The sequence below is a fragment of the Pseudophryne corroboree genome, chromosome 2 (genome assembly GCF_028390025.1).
Source record: "Pseudophryne corroboree isolate aPseCor3 chromosome 2, aPseCor3.hap2, whole genome shotgun sequence".
Taxonomy (NCBI): Eukaryota; Metazoa; Chordata; class Amphibia; order Anura; family Myobatrachidae; genus Pseudophryne; species Pseudophryne corroboree.
The window spans coordinates 132,937,430-132,958,985 of NC_086445.1; the positions used below are offsets into that span (position 1 = coordinate 132,937,430).

General features: G+C 47.0%; 1 protein-coding gene across 2 annotated transcripts in view; it reads left to right on the forward strand.

Moving 5' to 3' along the window:
- The window catches only part of PAN3 (poly(A) specific ribonuclease subunit PAN3), a 174,701-nt gene that overhangs the window by 1,117 nt on the left and 152,028 nt on the right, over nucleotides 1–21,556 (forward strand). The gene's annotated exons all lie outside the window — the stretch shown is intronic.

Genomic DNA, 21,556 nt, shown 5'->3' on the forward strand with positions numbered 1-21,556 from the left:
TAGATGGCACTGAGGTAGATAGCCATATGTGTATTTAGTAATGTGACAGGAGTTGGTCTGAGGGGATTGATAAATCTTTCTATGCGTGCATGACAGTGATGGACAACAGACGGCCTTTGGGGCCACATGCTGCCCTCCGAATCTTCACTTGCTGCCCCCAGCTCTTTCCTGGTTTGTTGTGATATTTCTTTGTTACAGCTTAAACTAGTTTGCAAGACCTGCTGATGAGTTACTACAGCTGGACATCTTTTTCCTTGATTAAATATATTAATTTAACTTACTATTGACATGAAGAGTAATGTACGGCCCTGTTGAAGGTTATAGTGGGCCAGCCAGTGCGTCTCCTGAAGTTTACCGGTTGCTTATTACTGTTGTAGGTGGAATGTTTCAATTAGTAGAATGGTAAATCACAAGATCTTTAGAAACCGTTTTCTGAAGAATAGCACCTAGAGTATTTGAAACATGAACTAAAGCACTGACAAATTACCAACTATATTTTAGTATGTGTATACAGTATATGCATGAAGAGCCCTCCTATGTACAGGATACGTACGATATCCCGGGAAACAGGATGCTGGCTGTCACTATACCGACAGTGGCATCCCATCTTCCGGAATACCGAAAGCGAGTCCCCTCACGGGCTCACCACACATCGGGCCTGGTGGGTCGCTGTGCACGCCACAGGTTCTATTCCCAATTGGAATTCCGGGCCGGTATCTGGATTCCAGCGTCGGTTCTGAACGCTGGGATCCTGACAGCTGGTAAACTTAATGCATCCCCTATGTACAGCAACGTGCCATGATGGGCATTACTTTCAATGCTCTGTAAAATAAACTTCTCACGGAATTTGGAGTCTTACATGTGGTTCAGGTATGAAATTTTGCCATCGCTATACACACTGGCTTGGGGCTCTTTTCAACAACCCTTGAATGCGAAGAGTGTACAACCTGTCTGTGACTAGCAGAGTATGTTAAAATTAAAAAACCTGAAAAGTAGTAAAAGGCCCAATGAGGTAGTCCAGTTGTAATCACAGCAAGCTGAGGACTAAGGTAAGCTTGTAGTATGGTATAATTCCAGTCAGGAACCTGGGTATGATCTGAACCCCGTTTTCTTGCATTTGATTGCATTCTCCTGACTATTCTAAGGGTGGGTACACACCTGGCAGATATCGTCACGATATGTAAATTCCGGCCAACACATCGGGCAGTGTGTATGCCCAATTGCGTGTTCCTGCCAGTCACATGCGATATCTTCTGGTTGGCCACGCTGTACAGCCAATCGTAAGATATTTCATGTGACTCTGTGCAGTGTAATGAAGGACGGAACGAGGGATCGTTCATTACATCCCTCTGCTGTGTACTGTCTGTACTATATGTCTGTCCGTCGGCTGGTATGTCGGCTAGGTACACATCGTTCTGATGTGTACCCGGCCTAACGGTATTTGTTGGATGCTTTGTAACTTAATGCTGGGCATACATTGTCAGATAAAATGTCTGTCTGACCTGCAGACCTTTATCTGGTAAGCTGAAACCCATCAGATATCATGGCCATACACTGTGAGATATTTCAGTGTATGGCCACAATATCTGCTTTCTTCATCTGGAAAGGGAACAGTTCCCCATTCTCCCCTGTGAAGGAACAGGGGGAAATTTCGGGCTGTGAGCCGTGGCAGTGCATACACTTCCAGATGTGGCCGACCCAGTGAACCAATCAGTTGGTCATGTTGGAAGATGGTTTTATATTTATGCCAGCCATCAGATTATCGCTGATCGGTTGTGGCTATACACTATGCAGTTATGGGCCCAGTCCGCCAATTATTGCATAATATATGCCGGACTTTACAGCCAATCACTTGCAAGATCTCTTCTGTTGTCCTTCATTTCTGATTGGTTGAAAGCCCTTAGCCAGTCATAGCTCAGCTTGAAGGTGTTACATAAAAAATACAACAACAAAAATCTTCTATGTAAACTCTATAGTGAATTTCTTTTTTGTGATTAGAAGTAGTCACCTAATGAGGAACAGCTACAGAATACAAAGGTGTTGTAAAGAAATGCTCTCATTACAGGAGGTCTTCATTCAAGCTAGTTTTAATGCCCAAAGTTGTATTTACTAAGCTGTGGTAATTTTGACTCCAAAATGTAAGCTCGTAATATTATTAAATGCAAAACCAGGTGTGTTTTGTATTTATCATTTCTATTTTATATTCCAGGATTCAAACTGCAGAGAATCTGTAGCTTTCAAATGCCGTTGCTTAGTAAATGTAGCCCAAAGTGTTAAGCCATGTGTCCCAATGACAGAGGAGCAAAATTTCAACATGCCTTAGGGTAGGGCCACACATAGCGGCCAGGCGGGTCTCACTGGACGGAAAGGGGGTTTTGTGTTCACACGGATCCTGTTCTGCGGGATGTCACAGAACAGGATCCGGCCAGTGACGCACAGGAATTTATAGAACATGGGGGGGTCATTCCGAGCTGATCGCACGTAGCAACTTTTTGCTGCCCGTGCGATCAACTAGACGCCGCCTATGGGGGAGAGTTTTTTTGCATAGCAAGGCTGCGAACGCTTGTGCAGCCCTGCTATGCAAACAAAGTTTTGTGTAGAACTAGACCAGGGTAAGAGTTACTTACCCTGTGCGATGATTCCAGCGTTGCAGGTCCCGGAATTGACGTCAGACATCCGCCATCCAAATGCGTGGACACGCCTGCGTTCGCCGCACCAGTCCCAGAAAACGGTCAGTTGACGCCCCTCTTGTCAATCTTCTTGCGGTAGCGATCGCTTTCTTCGGCCTTCTTGTTGTTGCCCAGCGACGGCCGTCGCTGGGGAACAACGGGCCTGCGCAATGTGGCCGCCGCGCGTGCGCAGAACCGACCGTTCGCACCGCTGCAAAAAACAGCAGCGTGCGAATGGGTCGGAATGACCCCCCACAGTGCGGCACAGCCAGACTGTGTGAACACATACATTGAAATGTATGTGTTCACACTGATTTCCCGCCGTCCGGCCCAACTGCAGCATGCTGCGGTTGGATCCGGCGGTGGCAGGACTGCCGCATATGTGTGGGCGTCTGTGCAGTCTCCTTCCGTTGAAGTGGGTCCCGCTGAACGGGACCCGCTTGGCCGCTATGTGTAGCCCTACCCTTATTCTGCAATTTACTGTGGAATGTGGGCTTTAGTGTATCCAGTCCTACCCAAGCCCCACCACACAACATGATTTCTTAACATTTATCTACAGTATATAGTACCATACTCTGTATTCTGTAGCTTTTTACATTTGAGAACAAATGCTTTAATATAATTAGATCATGTAATAACAGACAAAAGTGGTAAGAGGGCCCTGCTTGCAAGCTTACAATCTACAGGGAAGTAGGCATTTGATACATTGGGCGGTATCCTGTTAGCAGCGGTACTTTAGCACTGCTAATAGTATTGCCGGCACTTATCAGGATTATGGAAGCATAATCCCCGATAAGCAGCCCGCCAGAACTGCGATAACACATGGAATCGGGGACTTATCCCTGTTCCTATGTGTTTTCGTGCTATCGCAGGACAATGTCGGCCGTTGAAAATGGCCTCTAATGGAATACCCCGATAATGACCAACGGTCATTAATCGCGATATCCGGCCATTTTTAGCTGCCGGAATGGCATTGCGGCTAATAGGATACCGCCTATTATGTTATATATGTGAGGTGTTTAGGAGAAATGTGTCCAACCTTCTAAAGAGCAGAAACGTTGCCCATAACCACTATTCAACTTCTACCTATAATTTTATAGAATGTACTTGATAATAGTTAAGCTGATTGCTATGTGCAACTGCTCCTCTTGTCCACTTCTCTCTTTAGACGGTTTGATACATTTCCACCCAAAGCTGGGCATATACTATACAATTATCTGCCTGATCTGGCTAGTTAAAATGAAAATGTGTTAATGGATGAGAGCAAATGATAATCGACCATTTGCTCCCAAACACTGGAAAACAGAGAAAAAAAGTGTTGTTCATACAAATTGGTTAAATCTGTGATTAACCAATTTGTCTGAACGACAGGTTTTGTCCGTTTTCCAGTGTTTGGGAACAAATGATCGATTGTTATTTACTCTCATCCATTACCAGATTTTCATTCCAACCAGCCAGATCTGGCAGATAATTGTATAGTGTATGCCCAGCTTAAGTGAAGGTGGGTACACACTAGGTGATGTGCTCCATGAGCAACATCGCCTAGTGTTTGTCCTCCTGGGCCGGGCCGCCCGACGGTGGGCATCCACACTGTGATATCGCTATCGTCCGTCGCCAGCTGCATATAAACTGGCCGATATCGTAAACGATATCGCTCAGGTGGGAAAATTAGTGATATAATTTACTATATCGCTAAGTGTGTATGCACCTTGAGACATATTGCATATTGGGGGTAATTCCAAGTTGATCGCAGCAGGATTTTTTTTTTAGCAGTTGGGCAAAACCATGTGCACTGCAGGGGAGGCAGATATTGCATGTGCAGAGAGAGTAAGATTTGGGTGTGGTGTGTTCAATCTGCAATCTAATTTGCAGTGTAAAAATAAAGCAGCCAGTATTTACCCTGCACAGAAATAAAATAACCCACCCAAATCTAACTCTATCTGCACATGTTATATCTGCCTCCCCTGCAGTGCACATGGTTTTGCCCAGCTGCTAAAAAAAATCCTGCTGCGATCAACTTAGAATTACCCCCCTTGATGGCACCCACAACAACAGAGAATAAGGTTTAGTGGGGCTATGAGGGAGAGTAAATGTTGTGAGTGGTAGTAATTGGGTTCTGTAATTTGGAAAGTTGGCCTAAAGAGATGAGATTTCATGGAATGCTTGAAGGTTTGGTGGCTGGAGGAAAGTCTTGTACTAGGGAGGGAATTCCAGAGTGGGTGCTGTATGAAGAAATCTCTGTAACAGGTAATGTGTGTAGGAGTGAGTTGCAGGTCTTTGGCAGAGTGGTATGATTAGTTGTGAGATATTTGGAGAAGAGTCCCATTTTAATGCAGTTTAGTTCTTGTCTTTGTGTGTTAGTAGAAGTATTTTATTTTGAGTTCAGTAAAATACAGGCAGAGCGGAGAAATTGTAGAACGTTTAGCAGGGGGAATTGGTCTCGTTGCTGCGTTCATATGGGTCTGGGACTCAAGGTCGACGCACCTTACGTCGATACCTGAAATAGGTCGATATGGACAAAGGGTTAACATGAAAAAGGTCGACATGAGTTTTTATGGTTTTTTTTTGGTGTCGTGTTCTCCGTAAAGTGACCGGAAACCCCAATTAGTGCACTGTGTCCCCTCGCTTCGGGCAAGGTGCCTCGCTCCGCTACCGTTGCACTTGGCACAGGTTACCGTTCCCAATTGTAGTCCACGTGGATCGTAAAGTAGGAAAAAGTTCCAAAAATGCAGAAAGAAATGCGAAACTCATGTCGACCTTGTTCACGTCGACCTTTTAGCCATGCTGACCTATTTCAGGTGTCGACCTTATTGGTGTCGACGTTTTGTCCGGATACCGTTCATATAGGTTGATGGGGTTTGTTGCAGAACTGTTCACCTGAGATTTTGCTCATCTGTGGTACTAAAGTTTTGGGCCACTTTTGAGGCAGTCTAACGTGTATTTTATATGGTTACGAGCTGGAGTACTCGGCGTTGCCCGGGATTTTAAGAATGTCTGTTTACAAAAATAAATGTAAATATTAAACACACAGTATAAATAACATTGTAGATAGCTGAATACCTGTGCTTCGCTAAGGGATGAGGATGGTTAAGAGGAATTATAGTTGTTCGTTATACCTTGATTGGAGATCTACTATATAGGCATATCTTGCTTCCCTGATGCACTTTGTGTAGTGGCCGGACCCCTTTTTGGTCCCCCAAGGGACCCTGCTCTTCCCACTATACAACTCTGTCTGTGGCTTCCTGCTGCCTCCTCACATAATGTCATTGCCCCTGTGAAATTATCAAATTTTTTACAGTTTCTTATATAGCGCAGCAAATTATGTATCTCCTGATATACTTTGTGCTGCTGGGGGACCGTGCTACTTCCACTATCTAACTCTGTGTGTGGGTTTGTGCTACCTGCATTCCCCTCCTCACATCATGTCATTGCTCCTGTCACATGAAGCCCTGTCATCACTGACCTATCATGCATGTCCTGATATAGTCTGTACTTCTGGGCCACCCCTAGGGGTGCTAGTGGTGTGTTTGTTTGTTTGTTCCCAGAGTGTAAAGGCCCATACACACTGGACGGTTTTGAGCTGAAAGCAGCTCACTTTTGGTGTTTTGAGCTGCTTTCAGCTCAAAGCCGCCCAGTGTGTATTAGCAAGCGATGAGCGCTGATGCGCGCTCCCGTTTCATTGCTGGCAGCTGCCGTTCATATGCTGCTATTACTAGTAAATGAATGGCGGGGTGAGCGGATTTCCATAGCGTCCTTCTATGGGAAGCCGCTGACATCGCTGGGCAGGGGGTAAAGCGCTCGGTGTGTATGCACTGAACGCTTTTCAGCCCAGCGATGTCAGTGATCATAGCTGTTCATACACGCTGGGCAAAAACGCCCAGTGTGTATGGACCTTAAGTCATATGTGTAGTAAGATTTGTGTAAATTGCTCCAGGCATTCCAGCGTTATGCTGTCTCCTGAAAAACTCTGTGCTGCTGCCTCACTCCTAGGGGTGCTAAAGGTGTCTTACCCCCACAGTGTTTGTTCCCAGCTTGTAAGTCAGATGTGTACCAAATCTGGTGTAAATTTCTCCAGGCCTTCCACAGTTTTGCTGTCTCCTGAAATACTCTGTGCTGCTGTCCCACCCCTAGGAGTGCTAGGGGTGTCTGACCCCACAGCGTTTGTTCCCAGAGTGTAAGGCATATGTTTACCAATTTTTGAGTACATTGCTTCAGCAATTCCGGAGTTATGCTGACTCCTGATACACTCTGTGCTGCTGTCTCCCCCCTAGGGGTGCTAGGGATTTCAAATTGTTTTAGTTGCCTCCGCAGTGTTTTAATACGCTCGTATGTAAAATTTCACGATCTTCTCTTGTAAACTGTGGATTTGTATAGAAAGACAGAAGGACAAATTTTCGCTTTTATATAGTAGATGTTCTCTAGTGTATAGCATGTTTCTGTATTTTTTTTTTTATTTTTTTTTGTTAAATGTATTGCATTATCTTTCTGAGACAGAAGAGCTCGAAGATCCATACTCACAGCTTGCTTGCGAGATTGTCACACCCCACTTGTGATATACAGTGTTTACATACGTTTCTCCAGTTGTCTTCCTAGCAATGTGTCTATTTTTCCATTCTAAAGGGTCTATTCATTTGTCACTATTGTGCCCAGTACACATGCTGAAACGCTAGGGTCCTTTCATTATTAGGGACCTGATGAGGCTGCCTAATGAGCAAAGCTTAAAGCTTTTGACGTTTGCCTGCAGAAACCATCTTCTTTTGGTATTTGGTTCTCAGAGCCACGCTCCTTCTTATGGGAGGTCCAGTTCCAAGAAGGGATCCAATTGGATTCCTTCAGCTCTGTGGCTGTGCCCATGGGTGACCTCGCGCTAAGCATGCGCACTAGGCAAAATTGGCATGGGCAAGTATCACTCCTGCTTAGGTAGCAGTGATAGTGATAGTGGGAACAGCTGATTTTCAGATCATCTGTCTCCACAATGATGAATTTCTCCTGTAGTTATGTATCCACTGCTGCAACGCACGGCATATTAGATACTTAATGATCACCCCTCCTTTAATGAATAGGCCCCTAACTGATGATCAGTATTGCACACTGTGGTTAATTCGTTCATTAATATCACAGACTCTCGTTAGTACATGGCTGATAGCGTCGATCGTTTGCGTTTCCCACTGATGATGGTGTTTGGTTTTGATTAACAGGCAGCTATAGAATCTACTTTCATCATAGACATAATATTTCAGAAATTAAACCTAATCTAGCACTGTATGGTCCGTTAATTAGAAGATCATTTTTTTACTCTTTTAATTTCCCCAGAGAGTGACATTTTCAATTGTTACTTTCTCATACGTCCTAGAGGATGCTGGGGTAACCATAAGAACTATGGGGTATAGACTGGATCCGCAGGAGACATGGGCACTTTAAGACTTTGAATGGGTGTGAACTGGCTCCTCCCTCTATGCCCCTCCTCCAGACTCCAGTTTTAGAATTGTGCCCAGGCAGATTGGATGCACACTGAGGAGCTCTACAGAGTTTCTTAGGAAAAGACTTTTGTTAGGTTTTTTATTTTCAGGGAGACTGCTGGCAACAGTCTCCCTGCTTCGTGGGACTAAGGGGAGAGAAGTATGACCTACTTCCAGTGAGTTCAAAGGCTCTGCTTCTGGCTACAGGACACCATTAGCTCCTGAGGGTTTAATCGCTAGGTACGACTAGATGCTCGTTCCCAGAGCCCGCCGTCACCCCCCTTACAGAGTCGGAAGTCAGAAGACAGGTGAGTAGAAGATCAGAAGACTTCAGTGACTGCTTTCTGAGGTACCGGCGAACGCACGCTGCGCGCCATGCTCCCACTACACAGCGGCACTACAGGGTGCAGGGCGCGGGGGGGGGGGGGACGCCCTGGGCAGCAGATAAACCTCTAAACTGGACTGGCAAGAGGGGACATAAGTGCCTAGGCACTGTCCTAACCCCCGTCAGTATAAAAATATATTTTAAAAAAGCGGGACTGAAGCGCGCCATTAAGGGGGCGGAGCTTCATCCTCACAGCTCACGGAGCTCAGCGCCATTTTCCTCTCCACATTGCAGAGACGCTGGTCCTTCCTCACACTTCTGACTAAGTATCAGGATGAAAAACAGGTGGGGGGGGGGGGGGCACAGTAATATTGGTGCAGTATATGTTTGTTATAAAAGCGCTGCAGGTCTGGGGCATTCTTTAGTGTCCCAGAACTGGTGATTAGGCGCTGGGTTGTGATCTGGCAAAACTCCCTCTGTGTCTCTCTGACAGACTTTGCTGTGGGTCTGTCCCCTATATGCCCGGTGTGTCTGTGGTGTTTGGAACACGTGTGTCGGCATGTCTGAGGCTGAGTGCTCTTCCCAGGAGGAGGCTGTATTAGGGATACAAACGGCTGTGGGAGTGACCCTGTCGGCACCGCCGACTCCTGATTGGGTAAATGTGTTGAATGCTTTGAATGCTATTGTGGCTCGTATTAATAAGAGATTAGATAAGTCCGATTCTCAGAACCTGGCATGGAAGAAATCTGTGGAGGATGCATTATTGCAGGTACAGACCCCTTCGGGATCACAAAAACGTCCGTTTGCCCAGTTGGCAGACACAGATACTGACTCCAGTGTTGACTTTAGTGATTCCAGATTGGATCCTAAATTAGCAAAGAGTATTCAGTACCTAATTGTGACGGTAAAAGACGTATTACATATTTCTGAGGACCCTGCTGTTCCTGAGACAAGGGTTTGTATGTATAAAGAAAAGAAACCTGTGGTAACATTTCCTCCCTCTCATGAGCTGAACACTCTTTTTGAAAAGGTTTGGGAAAGCCCTGACAAGAAATTTCAAATTCCCAAGAGGATTCAGGTGGCGTATTCGTTCCCCTCTGGGGATAGGGAAAAGTGGGAGTCACCCCCCCCCCCCCCCCCCATTGTGGACAAGGCCCTATCCCGCTTGTCTAAAAAGGTGGCTGTCCCGTCTCCTGATACGGCAGCCTTTAAGGACCCTGCAGATCGCAAGCAGGAAAATACATTAAAATCCATTTATGCCACCACGGGTACGCTGCTCAGACCAGCCATAGCGTCTGCGTGGGTGAGTTGTGCTATCAAAAAAGTGGGCAGATAATTTGTCATCTGACATAGATACCCTTTTGACACTGGGTCATATCAGGGACGCAGCGGCCTACCTAAAGTAAACGGCGAGAGATATTGGCCTTTTTGGATCAAAAGCCAATGCCATGGCAGTCTCAGCTAGGCGAGCATTGTGGATACATCAATGGAATGCTGATGCTGACTCCAGGAAAAATATGGAATCTCTGCCATATAAGGGTGGTGTCTTGTTTGGTGAAGGTCTCACGGATTTGGTATCTACGGCCACCGCGGGTAAGTCATCATTTTTGCCTTACGTTCCTTCACAACAAAAGAAAACGCATCATTATCAGATGCAGTCCTTTCGGCCCAATAAATACAGGAAGGGCCGAGGTTCTTCCTTCCTTGCTACTAGAGGAAGGGGGAGGGATAAAAGGTCACCGGCCTCGGCAGGTTCCCAGGAGCAGAAGTCCTCCCCTGCTTCTGCAAAATCTACCACATGACGCTGGGGCTCCTCTGCGGGAGTCCGCACCGGTGGGGGCACGTCTCAAACTGTTCAGTCAGTTCTGGGTTCGTTCGTACCTGGACCCATGGGTTTTAGAAATAGTGTCCCAGGGGTACAAACTGGAGTTTCAAGACTTTCCCCCTCGCCGATTTTTCAAATCGGACTTACCAGCTTCTCTTCCAGACAGGGAGGTAGTATGCGGCACAATACAAAAGTTGTGTGAAAATCAGGTCATTATCAAGGTTCCCCCCGTCACAACAGGGAGAAGGCTTTTATTCGAGCCTGTTCGTGGTCCCGAAGCCGGACGGCTCGGTCAGACCAATCCTGAACCTAAAAACCCTCAATTTCTACCTAAGAAGATTCAAATTCAAGATGGAGTATCTCCGAGCAGTGATATCCAGCCTGGAGGAAGGGGATTTTATGGTGGCGGTGGACATAAAAGATGCCTACTTACATGTTCCCATTTATCCTCCGCATCAGGCTTACCTGAGGTTTGCAATTCAGGATTGTCATTACCAATTTCAGAAGTTGCCGTTTGGTCTGTCCACGGCTCCGAGGATTTTCACCAAAGTGATGGCGGAGATGATTGTTCTCCTTCGCAAACAAGGAGTCACAATTATCCCGTACTTGGACGATCTCCTGATAAAGGCGAGATCCAGGGACCAACTTGGGCAGAACATTACACTCGCCATGGCAGTTCTGCAACAACATGGTTGGTTCCTAAACTTTCCAAAATCACAGTTAATTCCGACGACACGACTGTCGTTTTTGGGAATGATTCTGGACACAGAATTACAGAGAGTGTTTCTTCCAGTGGAAAAGGCTCTGGAAATTCAGAACCTGGTCAGACAAATTCTGAAACCATCAGTGTCAGTCCATCAGTGCACTCGTTTACTGGGGAAGATGGTGGCGGCCTACGAGGCCATTCAGTTTGGCAGGATCCATGCCAGAGTGTTTCAGTGGGACCTGTTGGACAAATGGTCCGGATCCCACCTGCACATGCACCGGAAAATAATTCTGTCTTCCAAGACCAGAATTTCACTCCTGTGGTGGCTGCACAGCTCTCACCTCCTAGAGGGGCGCAGGTTCGGGATCCAGGACTGGATCCTAGTAACCACGGATGCGAGTCTCCGGGGCTGGGGGGCAGTCACACGGGGGGAAAACTTCCAGGGAAGATGGTCAAGCCTGGAAACTTGTCTACACATAAACGTTCTGGAGTTAAGAGCCATATACAACGGCCTTCTTCATGCGGAACATCTGCTTCGCAATCTGCCTGTACCGATCCAGTCGGACAATATAACGGCAGTAGCATACATAAACCGCCAGGGCGGAACGAAAAGCGGAGCGGCAATGGCAGAGGCCACGAGGTTTCTCCGCTGGGCGGAAAGACATACAAGCGCTCTGTCAGCAGTCTTCATTCCGGGAGTGGACAACTGGGAAGCAGACTTCCTCAGCAGACACGATCTCCATCCAGGAGAGTGGGGTCTTCATCAAGAGGTCTTCGCAGAAGTGACAAGTCTTTGGGGAATTCCTCAAGTAGACATGATGGCATCTCGTCTCAACAAAAAGCTTCAGAGATATTGTTCCAGGTCGAGGGATCCTCAAGCAACAGCAGCGGATGCCCTGGTGACACCATGGGTGTTTCAGTCGGTGTATGTATTCCCTCCGCTTCCGCTCATTCCAAAAGTGCTAAAGATCTTAAGAAGAACAAAGGTTCGGGCGATCCTCATTGTTCCAGACTGGTCAATGAGGGCTTGGTATGCAGATCTTCAGGAATTACTCATAGAAGATCCCTGGCCTCTTCCTCTACGAGAGGATCTGTTACAGCAAGGGCCGTGCGTGTATCAGGACTTAACGCCGCTACGTTTGATAGCTTGGTGGTTGAACGCCAGATCCTAACCCGAAAGGGTATTCCCAGTGAAGTCATTCCCACACTTCTGCAAGCTAGGAAGGGAGTAACGTCCAAACATTACCACCGTATTTGGAGAAAATATGTCTTGGTGTGAATCCAAGAAGGCTCCCACGGAAGAATTTCAGTTGGGACGTTTTCTCCATTTTCTACAGGCAGGTGTGGATGCGGGTTTGAAGTTGGGCTCAAATAAAGTGCAAATTTCGGCCTTATCGGTTTTCTTCCAAAAACAATTGGCCTCCCTTCCAGAGGTTCAAACTTTTGTGAAAAGCGTGTTGCACATCCAACCTCCCTTTGTGCCCCCAGTGGCACCACGAGATCTTAATGTGGTGTTGCAGTTCCTTCAATCACATTGGTTTGAGCCTTTACAAAAGGTGGAATTGAAATTCGTCACTTGGAAAGTGCTCATGCTGTTGGCCTTGGCATCCGCAAGGCGGGTATCGGAATTAGCGGCTTTGTCTCACAAGAGCCCTTATTTGATCTTCCATGAAGATAGAGCAGAGTTGAGGACTAGTCAGCAATTTCTGCCGAAGGTGGTTTCGTCGTTCCACATGAACCAACCTATTGTGGTGCCAGTGGCTACTGACGCCTCAGTGGAATCGAAGTCTCTCGATGTGGTCAGAGCTTTAAAAATGTATGTCGCCAGGACAGCACGGATTAGGAAAACGGAGGCTCTGTTTGTCCTGTATGATCCCAACAAGATTGGGGCTTCTGCTTCCAAGCAGACTATTGCACGCTGGATCTGTTCTACGATTCAGCAGGCTCATTCTACGGCTGGATTGCCGTTACCGAAATCGGTGAAGGCCCATTCTACCAGCAAGGTGGGCGCGTCCTGGGCGGCTGCCCCGGGGGGTCTCGGCGTTACAGCTATGCCGAGCAGCTACTTGGTTCGGTTCAAACACTTTTGCAAAGTTTTACAAGTTCGATACCCTGGCTGAGGAGGACCTCATGTTTGGTCAATCGGTGCTGCAGAGCCATCCGCACTCTCCCGCCTGTTCTAGGGCTTTGGTATAAACCCCATGGTTCTTATGGTGACCCCAGCATCCTATAGGACGTATGAGAAAATAGGATTTTAATACCTACCGTAGAGGATGCTGGGCGCCCGTCCCAGTGCGTACTGTATCTGCAGTTATTAGTTCTGGTTATACACAGTTTGTGTTACGTTATAGTCAGCCTGTTGCTGGCATTGTTCAGGCCGTAGGCTGGAGTTCTGTTGAATGCCATGTTGTACTGCGTGTTTGAGGTGTGAGCTGGTGTGTATCTCACCTTAGTTTAACAATAAATCCTTTCCTCGAAATGTCCGTCTCCCTGGGCACAGTTCCTATAACTGGAGTCTGGAGGAGGGGCATAGAGGGAGGATCCAGTTTACACCCATTCAAAGTCTTAAAGTGCCCATGTCTCCTGCGGATCCCGTCTATACCCCATGGTTCTTATGGTTACCCCAGCATCCTCTACGGACTAAGAGAAAAGGATTTACCGGTAGGTATTAAAATCCTATTATTATTCTCTTGTTTCACAGGTCCTTGCTTTCACATTATTGGGCAGAAGTCCTTCTGATGTTGCTGCAAGGCCTAGTGTGTTACTTGGAAAGCTCAGAATCTGTGCTGTTCATAGCCATGTATTTTGCACTTCACTGTGAATTGCGGTCCCTCAACTTTGCACATTTTCTGTGCATCTCTGTGGACATTGAAGGAAAATGTTCGATGTTGGGGGTCCTATAGTGCCGGTGTTTCGCTGATCCTTCACAGCCATCGCTACTAATACCCCTTTTACACTCGCAAAAATATCCCGGGATATTGCACATGAACGCGCATCATCCCGGGATTTTGCTCAGTGTGAAAGGGTACAGGGACAGTTTCCCGGGACGAGCATCCCGGGATTTCATCCCAGGTCTCGACCAGGGTTGAATCCGGGACCATCCCGGGAAGCTGTGTAGCATGAAAGGGCCCGTCCTGGGATTCACTACCCGGGACTGTTAAAAAGCCTCGGATTGGAGCTTTCTTGGGCACAGAAAAGATGATGTCATCTTTTCTGTGCCCAAGGCCATTTATAATGACATACATATGCATTTGCAGGGATATCCCGGCATCGGTGTAAGTTGGGCTGTCCCGGGTCGATCCCAGGTCTTAGTGTAGTGTGAAAGGGGTCAGTCCCGGGAATACATCCCAGGAGTGACTCGGCTGTGTGAGTGTAAAAGGGGTATAACTGAATTGCCTCCTATAACTCCTGTGGCATGTTTTTATTACATTCTTAATCTGTATGTCTGTAGTAGATGAGGAACGTTTACTATAACCCCCCTACAGTCTTACAGAACCTGTTATCAGACTTGTGGAAGGTTGTGGGGTTTTTTATTTTTATTTTATTTTTTGTTTTGTTTTTTGTGGGGAAGGGGTTTTTAAGTTTTTGAAAATCAGGTATAGGTCTAGCACATAGTACTTCATGTAAGTAGTAATCGGACTCTAGAACATATAGCATACGTACTAACATCAAGCAATGGTGATTTGGGGACATGATAATGTCTAGTGGGTGTGGCCACATCCACAGTAGTTATTTTTCACAATAAAACACATTTTTAGTTTGTTTTTAGGGAAATCCTGATTGTGGAACAGTCCCTTGAAATTGGACTGTCCTGCTAAAATCGGGACGGTTGGGGAGTGTGTTCTAGACGGGTGCTGGAATGGATCTGACCTCAAAGTGTTCAGAACATTTATTTGAATGGAATTCTGAGACACCCACATTTACTGCTTGCTAAAAACAGACTACTAAAAACAGAGCAGAACCAAATGATTTTACATTCGGAATGTCATTGAACATAGGATTCCTTGTCTAACTATGTCATTGTCTCTTGCCGGGAATGATGATCAGTCAGTCTTTATTGCTGACTTATGGCATAGGCATATAAGAACACTGATACATTGCTCTGTCCCTGGTAGAGGCACAATATGGAAGTCTCTTAAGGTCATACAGAGTGCATGTGGTACTATGTTGGGCTGCCTTAGTATCAGAAATGATAGATCCTCTTTAATTGATAATAAAGTGTCTAAAAAAAAATGCAGAAGTATTTCTCTTGATTGTCTCTAATTAGTAATATGTATCTATTTCTACTTCCTTAATGTTGACCTTTCCTTTGTCAGTGATTTCCTTAATGCTGCACAGAGGTGCAGATTCAATTAGCTGCAGGTTGAGTCACGCTGTCTGTTGTCCTGGGTTTTGTGCTCAGAGCTATTCAATTACAGTCCCGCAATCAACCCACGAGCTGCCCCCAGTCAGCAGTTAACACTTGTGATCACGCTAACAGGGTGACTGTTGTTTCGTGGCTACTAGTGGGTTGATCATGGCTTATTTAATCTACCCCTAGTGTTAATCAAACCTTCCTTACTTACTGGTCCATCATTATGTTTTTTTTTTTTTTTTTTTTAATGACCTGTCAGATGATAGGGGCGTGTATGGTGAGCATGCGAACAAGACTTTTCCAATCTCGGGTGATGTCTGCAAAGTGGTAGCCGGCACCTCTCTGCCACTAAAATTGCAATTCACCCTCAGACCTCTCAGAGCTGCACTGAATAATTTAGTTAAGTTGGGCTTGCGGAATGTACATCCGAACATCGTGGGGACACATTGCAGAAAATGTAACTCCCCTTTATGTTTAAACTTAGGTAGACTTCCTCATTTAGGGCAATAGTTACAGGTGTGTAAACGAAATTGTGTCCATGGCACATATTTTATATCATCTCTTCTTATTTTTCAGTAATGAAGTTGTATATCTGTCCGTGAAGAAAATTATTAAAATGTTGCATGCACCTACCTGTGTCTATATGCTGATTCACACATATGTAAGCCCCTGTAAGTGCCGCCCCTCTCTCTGTTGCGCTCACAATATATATAATGATAAAATCATGTGTGAGGCCACCTTCCGATGGATGTGTCTGCAATCTGTTCGCCTTGCCCCCCCCCCCCCCCCCCCCCCAAGTCCAAGTCGCTGGCCAGAAATCGCCTCCTGCTGTCCATCACTTTGCTGTTGCATTCATCGGGGATGTGACCGCAATGTCTGTGTCTGCGCAGCCAATGTGCGGCCACTGCGCCGCAGGCCGCTTAAGCGGCCGGGTCTGAATGACCCTCATAGTTTGATGGGTTCGGTGTGGAAGAACTTGGCTGGCACTCACAGATCCCTGACCTCAACTCCATTGAGCACCTTTGGGATGAACTGGAACGGAGATTGCGAGCCAAGCCTACTGGTCCAACATCAGTGCCTGACCTCATAAATGCTCTTCAGACTGAATGGGCACAAATTCCCACAGAAACACTCCAGAGAGATAACATATTTTCAAAATAAAAATGCTCCATTAAATACTAATATAATTGTATGTTTTGACAAAACAAAATATCTAGGGGGGAATTCAGTTACTGGTGATGTGCTGCCGAGCATTGCCGCTATGCCCCGCTGCACCCATATCGCTTAGATACAGTGCTGCCGACATGACGCATGTTCCTGCTAGTGATAGTGAGGCAAAACTTGCGATATGCACAACGCATTCAATTACAGATTAATATCTTAGACAAATAGTCCTAGGGCTCGATTCAATTCGATGACGGTTGAATAGCGGCGGTAATTAGCTCCTGGTGCTGTGCAATACAGCGCAGTGGTAAGTTGGAGAATGCAAAACGGGGTGTTTTGTTGGGAGAACGGGCATTCTCCAACTTAAATGCCCGATATGACGCTGTTTCCACTGCACTAGGGGCAGAAATCAGCATCGCGCCTGCATTTTATTTGGATTTCTGCTCGCACCCCTCCGGGGGTGCGGGAAGAAATCTGATCATTGGGTGTCACATGGCGCTGTATTGAATAGCCCCGGGAGCTGATTCCTGGCGCTATTCAATTGTCATCGAATTGAATCGTGCCCCCAGTGTGTTCAGCAAAATGGTGTACTTTATGGGCAGCATGGATGGTGTAATGGTTAGCATTGCTACGTCACAGCACTGAGGTCATGGGTTTGATTCCCACCATGTCCCTAACTGTGTGGAGTTTGTATATTCTCCCCGTACTTGCGAGGGTTACCTCTGGGTTCTCCGGTTTCCTCCCACAATCCCAAAATATACTGGTAGGTTAATTGGCTCCCAACAAAAATTAACCTTAGCGTGAATGTGTGTGCATGTACATGTGGTAGGGAATATAGGAGGGCAACTAAAATGGTGCATGGCCTACATCACAAAACATACCCAGAAAGACTAAGAAATCTCAATATGTATAGTTTGGAGCAGAGAAGAGAAAGGGGCGACATGATAGAAACTTTCAAATATATGAAGGGTTTTAACAAAGTCCAGGAGGGAAACATTCTCCAAATGAAGAGAAGCAATAGGACACGAGGACATGCACTGAGACTGGAGGGGGGGAGGTTCAGGGGAAATTTGCGGAAAAATTATTTCACAGAAAGGGTAGTGGACAAGTGGAATAGCCTCCCATCAGAGGTGGTAGAGGCTAAGACAGTAGAGCAATTTAAACATGCATGGGATAGACATAAGGATATCCTTACAAAGAAATAAGGATCAAATAAGGTTAGTGATAAAAAAAAAATAATATATAAAAAAAAAAAAAGGGGCAGACTAGATGGGCCAAGTGGTTCTTATCTGCCGACAAATTCTATGTCATTCCGAGTTGTTCGCTCGCTAGCTGTTTTTAGCAGCCGTGCAAACGCTATGCCGCCTCCCACTGGGATCGTATTTTAGCTTAGTAGAAATGCGAACGAAAGGATCGCAGAGCGGCTACAAAACAATTTTGTGCGGTTTCAGAGTAGCTTCAGACCTACTCAGCGCTTACGATCACTTCAGACTATTCAGTTCCTGTTTTGACGTCACGAACACGCCCTGCGTTCGCGCAGCCACGCCTGCTTTTTTTCCTGGCACGCCTGCGTTTTTTCGAACACTCCCTGAAAACGGCCAGTTGACACCCAGAAACGCCCACTTCATGTCAATCACTCTGCGGCCACCAGTGCAAATGAAAAGCTTCGCTAGACCCTGTGTGAAACGGGTGTGGTTCGTTTTATCGACAGTATCTAGGTCGACAATGTTTAGGTCGACCACTATAGGTCGACAGTCACTAGGTCGACATGGATGGAAGGTCGACAGGGTTTCTAGGTCGACAGGTCTAAAGGTCGACAGGTCTAAAGGTCGACATGAGGATTTTTTTTTCTCTGACGTCCTAGTGGATGCTGGGAACTCCGTAAGGACCATGGGGAATAGACGGCCCCGCAGGAGACTGGGCACATCTAATGAAAGATTTAGGACTATCTGGTGTGCACTGGCTCCTCCCCCTATGACCCTCCTCCAAGCCTCAGTTAGATTTCTGTGCCCGGCTGAGCTGGATGCACACTAGGGGCTCTCCTGAGCTCCTAGAAAGAAAGTATAATTTAGGTTTTTTATTTTACAGTGAGACCTGCTGGCAACAGGCTCACTGCACCGAGGGACTAAGGGGAGAAGAAGCGAACCTACCTAAGTGGTGGTAGCTTGGGCTTCTTAGGCTACTGGACACCATTAGCTCCAGAGGGATCGCACACAGGACCCGACCTCGTCGTCCGTTCCCGGAGCCGCGTTGCCGTCCCCCTTACAGAGCCAGAAGCAAGAAGGTCCGGAAAATCGGCGGCTGAAGACTTCTGTCTTCTCCAAGGTAGCGCACAGCACTGCAGCTGTGTGCCATTGCTCCTCATGCACACCACACACTTCGGTTACTGATGGGTGCAGGGCGCTGGGGGGGGGGGGGGGCGCCCTGAGCAGCAATAAATAACACCTTGGCTGGCAAACTGACACCATATATAGCCCCAGAGGCTATATAGGTGTATATTAACCCCTGCCAGAAATATTAAAATAGCGGGAGAAAGCCCGCCGAAAAAGGGGCGGAGCCATCTCCCTCAGCACACTGGCGCCATTTTCCCTCAGCTTCGCTGGAAGGATCGCTCCCTGGCTCTCCCCTGCAGTCCTGCAACAGAAAGGGTAAAAAAGAGAAGGGGGGGCACAAATTTAGGCGCAGTATAATATATATATGCAGCTATATGGGGAAAACACTCTTTATAGGTGATATCCCTGTGGTATATAGCGCTCTGGTGTGTGCTGGCATACTCTCCCTCTGTCTCCCCAAAGGGCTTTGTGGGGTCCTGTCCTCTGTCAGAGCATTCCCTGTGTGTGTGCTGTGTGTCGGTACCGCTGTGTCGACATGTATGATGAGGAAAATGATGTGGAGGCAGAGCAAATGCCTGTAAATGTGTTGTCGCCCCCTGAGGGGTCGACACCTGTGTGGATGGACTTATGGAAGGAATTACGTGACAGTGTCAGCTCCTTACATAAAAGGTTTGACGACATAGGACAGCCGGCTACTCAGCTTGTGACTGTTCCAGCGTCTCAAATGTCATCAGGGGCTTTAAAACGCCCGCTACCTCAGATGACAGACACAGATGTCGACACTGATACCGACTCCAGTGTCGACGACGATGAGACTAGTGTACCCTCCAATAGGTCCACCCGTTACATGATTGAGGCAATGAAAAATGTATTACACATTTCTGATAATACCCTTTTTTGTGGTACCTGGGGTACTATGTTCGGTGAGAAAAAACTACCAGTAGTTTTTCCTGCATCTGAGGAATTAAATGAGGTGTGTGAGGAAGCCTGGACTTCCCCCGATAAGAAATTGATAATTTCTAAATGGTTATTGGCAGCGTACCCTTTCCCGCCAGAGGATAGGTCACGTTGGGAAATATCCCCTAGGGTAGATAAAGCGCTTACACGTTTATCAAAACAGGTGGCACTACCGTCTCCGGATACGGCCGCCCTAAAGGATCCTGCTGATAGAAGGCAGGAAGCTACCCTAAAAGCTATATATATACACACACGGGCATTTTATTGCGACCAGTGATTGCATCAGCATGGATGTGCAGTGCTGCTGCTGCGTGGTCAGATTCCCTGTCGGATAATATTGATACCCTGGATAGGGACAATATTTTGCTGAGGGATGGAACTGTTGGGGATGGTCTTCAGACCTAGTTTCCACAGCTACGGCTGGGAAATCGACATTTTGCCACAGGCTACTGCACAGCAAAAGAAAGCACCATATTATCAAGTACAGTCCTTTCGGCCCCATAAACACAAGAGGGCTCGAGGCGCATCCTTTCTGCCGAGAGGCAAAGGTAGAGTGAAAAAGCTGCAGCATACAGCCAGTTCCCAAGAGCAAAAGTCCTCCCCCGCGTCCGGTAAGTCCACAGCATGACGCTGGGGCTTCACAGGCGGACCCGGGTACGGTGGGGGCCCGTCTCAGAAATTTCAGCACACAGTGGGCTCTCTCACAGGTGGATCCCTGGATCCTTCAAGTAGTATCTCAGGGGTTCAGGCTGGAATTCGAGACGTCCCCCCCCCCCCCCCCCCCCTGCCGTTTCTAAAATCTGCCTTACCAGCAACTCCCTCTGTCAGGGAGGCAGTGTTGGTGGCTATCCAGAAACTGTATTCACAGCAAGTGATTGTCAAGGTACCCCTCCTTCAGCAAGGAAAGGGTTACTATTCCACAATGTTTGTGGTACCGAAACCGGACGGTTCGGTGAGGCCCATCTTAAATTTAAAATCCTTGATCACTTATTATCAAAAGGTTCAAGTTCAAGATGGAATCGCTCAGGGCGGTTATTGCGAGCCTGGACGAGGGGGATTACATGGTCTCCCTGGACATCAAGGATGCGTACCTACATGTCCCCATTTACCCCCCTCACCAGGAGTACCTCAGATTTGTGGTACAGGACTGTCACTATCCGTTCCAGACGCTGCCGTTTGGGTTATCCACGGCACGGAGGGTCTTTACCAAGGTAATGGCCGAAATGATGATACTCCTTCGCAAGAAAGGAGTTTTAATTATCCCGTACTTGGACGATCTCCTGATAAAGGCGAGGTCCAAGGAACAGTTGGTAGTGGGGGTAGCACTTTCTCGGGAAGTGCTACAACAGCACGGCTGGATTCTCAATATTCCAAAGTCACAGCTGGTCCCGACGACACGTCTTCTTTTCCTGGGAATGATTCTGGACACAGACCAGAAAAAAGTGTTTCTTCCAGTGGAAAAAGCCGAGGAGTTGTCATCTCTAGTCAGAGACCTCCTAAAACCGGGACAGGTGTCGGTACATCAATGCACACGAGTCCTGGGAAAAATGGTAGCTTCGTACGAAGCAATTCCATTCGGAAAGGTTCCACGCAAGGACTTTTCAGTGGGACCTGTTGGACAAATGGTCCGGGTCCCATCTCCAGATGCAACAGCGGATAACCCTGTCGGCAAGAACCAGGGTGTCGCTGCTGTGGTGGCTGCAGAGGGCTCATCTACTAGAGGTCCGCAGATTCGGAATACAGGACTGGGTCCTGGTGACCACG